We start from the raw sequence: 6,000 nt of genomic DNA, 5'->3' as shown, positions 1-6,000 counted from the left end.
CATAACAATGGAAGAGATGCTGGTGCTTTTAGGACTTGGTGGGGGCCCAGCAAAGGAGTCTGGGAGGTGGGGAGGTAGGTGGGGAGAGGGTGGAGGGAGGGAGGAGATGGGGGAGGAGTTGGGGGAGAGTGCAAGCCGACAAGGCAATTAAGGGCAAAAGGGCGGCCTCACCTGAGCCTGTTTAGGGAGCAAAGAGGAGAGGGCGAGTCTTCTTTCCAATAACAATTTTGCCCTTCTCCCCTTCCCCCGCCCATTCTCATTAAATGTGTTTTTTGAAAAACACAGAGGAAAAAAAATCTTGTTTAAGTGCCTCTTCCTGAGTAAGTCCACTGTCAGGAAAGGAAAATCCGAACGGCTGGAATAGTCTATTTTTGTGCCCAGAGGCTCCAGGCCCTGCACACAGACTCTTCCTTACCCTGAAGGAAAGGAAACTGGGCGTCAGGCCTCCCTGTCACAGAGGCCGGAACTGAGGAACTTGTATTACTAGAAGGCCTGGTCCCCGTACAACCTCCATTTTAGGAAATAAAGATATAGAACAGGCTGCTTTGGGGCTGGCCTGAGTGGTATTGGTTAAAAAAAAAAGAAAGAAAAGAAAAACTTCTCTGATTATTCTGTAGGCAAACAATCGTGGCAATAGATTTTAATTGGAAAATTCAATCAGCTGCCTCAGTGTTGTGCTTCTCCTAGTCGTTCAGGTTTATGGCTCTCGCCTGCCTCCTGGCTACCAGGCAGATAGAATGAGAAGCCTGATGAGGGGTTTGATATGTGGGTCAAGCCAAAGTCCTAAGTTGGTAACAAGCATAATGAAACAGCAGTCACCTAGGTAGGTAAGGCCTCCCTTTGTGCATTTTGCTTCACTTGTCTACCCCATTCGCAAGTTTGTTGTTTCCTCTGTACAGCCTTTTACCTAGTTCAAGTGTGGTGCTTAGGACATCCAACCAAGGAAATGGGGTTCAGACCACTCCCCCTTCCAATCCAACATGGCCTTGCCTCCACTTCGCCGGAGACTGCCTTTCGTGAGGACCACAGGGTACACTGAGAAGGCCAGGCTAGCTTATGACAGCCACACCTCTCAGGCTATTCCTGTCTCCTCTGCTATCTCCCCTGTGAAGCTGACCTTAAAAAGAAACCTCTGCTTTTAAAGGGTTTCCTGGGGAGTTGGTAACTGGGGATGGAGGAAGGAAATTGGAGAGGTCCAGCTAAAGGCAGAGACTAATTCTTTATTGACTTATTAACAGTGATCCTGGCTCAGGCAGAGCCTCCTAAAATACAGATCTGATCATGGCACTACCCTTGCTCATAATCCTTCAATGACTGTCCAGTACCCTTAGGATAATGTCTCCATATCCCCCTGAAGGCTCCTCATGAGCTGGCCTTGGCTTGTCCTGCTCTCCCCCCACCCCCCAACATACACATACTGTGTAGCACACGTCCCCTTCCCTCCCTGCCCAGTTCCACCAGTTGAATTCTACTGAATTTCTTTTCAGATCCTTAAATAGCTGCTTCTTCTCTTCCCCAGCTTTCAAGCATGCCTTTCCTTGCTGCTCCTAACTCATCCTTTAAGTTCTTTCATTGACTATTTCTATTCCACGAAGCTTTCCTTCACCACCGTGACTCGGAGTTAGGTTTCTCCCCATGAGGCCCCTCAAGCCTTCTACTAAACCTATCACTTACACACTGCTTTGTAATTACATGTTCGTTTGTCTGTCCACCCTGCTGTATGGTCAACACCCGAGGGCAGGACTAAGGCGCCTGTCTTGCCCACCGTTTTCTTCCCAGTGTGCTGGCCAGTGCCTGGCACATCACAGTGCCCCACAAGGATTCGGTGAATAAATGGGCATTATGCCAACATGACAGAAGAAGTCCTCACCAGATTTGTGTTTGCATGTTTATTTAAGTGTCTGCTGAGACACTGGGAAGAGCCCTGAATTAAAAAGACATGTGTTGCGACTTCCCTGGTGGCCTAATGGCTAAGACTCTATTCTCCTAATGCAGGGAGCCCACGTTTGATCCTTGGGTCAGGGAACTAGATCCCACATGCTGCACCTAAGAGTTCAAATGCCACGACTAAAAGATCTCACTTGCTACCACTAAGACCCCAGGCAGCCAAATAAATTAATTAATTGATATTTAAAAAGAAAAGGCTTGTGTGGGGCTGCCCTGGACCGCCTTTCTCCTTTTCCATGACGCCTTCCCAGAGATCCTGAAGTGTAATTTACCCAATCAACTCAGGGCCACTGGTGGGGTTCCTTGTTTGCGTGTATACTGGCACCTGTTTGTGTCATATTTAGTCATTTATTCTATTTTTCCTTACTTTGAAACTTAATTTACAATTAATTATATTTTCCAAATGGTTTCATACGTATGCTTTAACCTTTCCCTACATTTTTCTTGAAAATAGGAAGAATGTCTTCTTTTAGCAATCCTTTTAATACCTAATGTTGTTCACAATCTGTGTTCAATGAATAAAGGTAGGATGACAAAGTGAAACTTTTCTTTAGGAATTGAATTTATTACAGCACCATTGTGGAAATGCCTGCTCGATATATTTGGTGATGTGGCAACTGGACTGTTTCTTAAAGGAAACTGCGGTTCCAGGATGGACTTGGAAACTGTAGCCCAGAACTATGAGGGCGCCACAGCCCTGGTCCATTGGCAGAAAGCCCACAGCTTGGGGAAAATGTTGTTCCAGGGTGCCCTCTAGTGATCTGAGGCACCACTAGGTCAGAAGCCAGGGCCAGAGGCTCTTGAACTTCAGCAGGAAGCAGGATCCAAGGGGAAGCCTAATAAAACTACACATGCCAGATTGCCATGCCAGCTGGGAGATCAGTCCTTCTAATCAGTACCTTCAGGGTTCTGATGCACGGTCCACAGGTCACACTTTGTGGAATACAGACAGGTGATGCCCATCAGAGAAAATGTGCCAGGTATGTAGTCTGAGAACACTCAGTCTCATTTTTCTGCTTTTCAGGCTGGACCACTGACTGCTGGCTGACTATTCAGATGTGGATGTGAGTGAGAAAGAGGGAGACACAGAGCTAGCCTAGACCTCTGGAATGAAATACAATCCAGGATACACAAGAAGAGTCAGCAGCATTTTTAGCTGGACCACTGAGCAAGCGTTTTAAGTAGATCGTGTTATTAATACCTTCTCTTGAGGTCTGTTCTCCAGTCTAATGGAGGGTAGCCCCTCTCCTCTTTTTGTGCCCTTCCCAGCAATGGGTTCTTATTGCCCACACACTCCGTGGCCAACACTGTGTCAGACTGCTCACATGTATCAGTATGTTATCTCTGGAAGTCCCTGGAATGATCCCAAGTAAGGCGTGCCTTATGCCGTACAAGCAGGGGGAAGATCACAGGGCAGCTAGTTCAAGCATAGGCACCAGCTAGAAACCACTTTCTTGTATTCTGTACTTCTGTTCTGTTAAGAAAACTCACTAGCCAGATAAATAGAGCAAAAACTACATCCTTTTCTCTATTGTAAAGGAGCTAATTCCTACTCTGAAACCAAATAACATCCATCAATGATAAAAAAAAATTTTCATCTCTGAATTCTTATCTGTGCAGTCATCCCTTGATAACCTGGGAGAGACAGGGAGGAGAGAATTTGTTCCCATGCCCCCAGTGGATACCAAAATCTACAGATGCTTAAGTGTCTTATATAAAATGGTATAGTACAGGGACCTCCCTGGTGGTCTAGTGGTTAAGACTCCACGCTTCCAATGCAGGGGGCATGGCTTTATCCCTCAGTTCAGTTCAGTCGCTCAGTCGTGTCCGACTCTTTGCGACCCCATGAATCGCAGCACGCCAGGCCTCCCTGTCCATCACAAACTCCCGGAGTTTGCTCAAACTCATGCCCATCGAGTCGCTGATGCCAGCCAGCCATCTCATCCTCTGTCATCCCCTTCTCCTCCTGCCCCCAATCCCTCCCAGCATCAGGGTCTTTTCCAATGAGTCAACTCTTCGCATGAGGTGGCCAAAGTATTGGGGTTTCAGCCTCAACATCAGTCCTTCCAATGAACACCCAGGACTGATCTCCTTTAGGATGGACTGGCTGGATCTCCTTGCAGTCCAAGCGACTCTCAAGAGTCTTCTCTAACATCATAGTTCAAAAGCATCAATTTTTCGGCGCTCAGCTTTCTTCACAGTCCAACTGTCACATCCATACACAACCACTGGAAAAACCACAGCCTTGACTAGATGGACCTTTGTTGGCAAAGTAATGTCTCTGCTTTTTAATATGTTATCTAGGTTGGTCATAACTTCCCTTCCAAGGAGTAAGCGTCTTTTAATTTCATGGCTGCAGTCACCATCTGCAGTGATTTTGGAGCCCAGAAAAATAAAGTCTGACACTGTTTCACTGTCTCCCCATCTATTTCCCATGAGGTGATGGGACCAGATGCCATGATCTTAGTTTTCTGAATGTTGAGCTTTAAGCCAACTTTTCACTCTCCTCTTTCACTTTCATCAAGAGGCTTTTTAGTTCCTCTTTACTTTCTGCCATAAGGGTGGTGTCATCTGCATATCTGAGCTTATTGATATTTCTCCCGGCAATCTTGATTCCAGCTTGTGCTTCTTCCAGCCCAGCGTTTCTCATGATGTACTGTGCATAGAAGTTAAATAAGCAGGGTGACAATATACAGCCTTGACATACTCCTTTTCCTATTTGGAACCAGTCTGTTGTTCCATGTCTAGTTCTGACTGTTGCTTCCTGACCTGCATACAGGTTTCTCAAGAGGCAAGTCAGGTGGTCTGGTATTCCCATCTCTTTCAGAATTTTCCACAGTTTATTGTGATCCATACAGTCGAAGGCTTTGGCAGTCAATAAAGCAGAAATAGATGTTTTTCTGGAACTCTCTTGCTTTTTCAATGATCCAGCGGATATTGGCAATGTGATCTCTGGTTCCTCTGCCTTTTCTAAAACCAGCTTGAACATCTGGAAGTTCTCGGTTCACGTATTGCTGAATTTCTAGTCAGGGAATTAAGATTCCCACAGGCCACGTGGCACAGCCAAAAAAAAAAAAAAATTAATGTAGTACAGTCTGCCTTCATATCCACAGATGTGGCACCCATGGATGCAGAGGGCTGACTGTACTTTCCTTCCTTCCTCTTGATAATTTCAGCTGAAGGCTCCTTCTTTAATTAGGGGCTGTTAGCACATTAAAATGTTTGTTGAACCTTGCAAGGTGATAAATTACGCTGATTTGCAGTCTAGTACTTAGGTCTAATTATTTTATGTACTTTTTCCTATACTAACAGCACCTAATGAATTCAGTTAAATGGTAAAAATCACATTTATTGAGTGTCGATGTGTCCGGACACTCTGTTGGGCTGTGGAAATGTAATGGAGACTAGGTGAGGCTGAGTGCCTACGCCACAGGGAAAAGAGTCTAGAGAGGACATTATCTCTGATGCAATGTGATGAGTGTCTTATCAGAAATATGAACCCAGGGTTAGGATAGCACAGGACAATTACCTGTCTCCCTGGGATAAAGAAATGCTATCACAGATATACTCTAATATTCCAAACATTGACGAACATTAGGATTTTCATGGGGAGTGGGGAAAACCCCATCACTCATTTCCAAACTATCTTGGATCAACTCACCCTTCTCGTAAATAACAATGTTTTCTTTCATACTACCCCCTCCTCCCTTGCTATATCTTTAAAACAAAACATGAGATGCTGGCCTGATACCATCTGATTTCAGTCCTGCTCCTTAGCTTGTCTGGAAAACTTTAAGCATAGGCTCACAGAGCCCTTAATGAGAAAGCTCATTAAAAAGCCGTCTGAAATGGGGAAACAAATTATATGCACAACACAGCCCACTCTTTTCCTCTTCATTTCCTTCTCCCCTTCCCAGACTGCGACATTATAAATGAGAAGGCGAAGTGAGTCATCAGATCGGAAAAAGGCACTGTCGCTGGATCTGTCTTTACCTTGCTGCTTTGATGACATTTATCTTGCTTCACTGCAGCACTGAAATGTTGCCCAAACAG

This window comes from Dama dama, chromosome 14, assembly GCF_033118175.1.
Source record: "Dama dama isolate Ldn47 chromosome 14, ASM3311817v1, whole genome shotgun sequence".
NCBI lineage: Eukaryota > Metazoa > Chordata > Mammalia > Artiodactyla > Cervidae > Dama > Dama dama.
The sequence above is the reverse complement of the archived record's forward strand: the minus strand, read 5'-3'. Positions refer to the sequence as shown.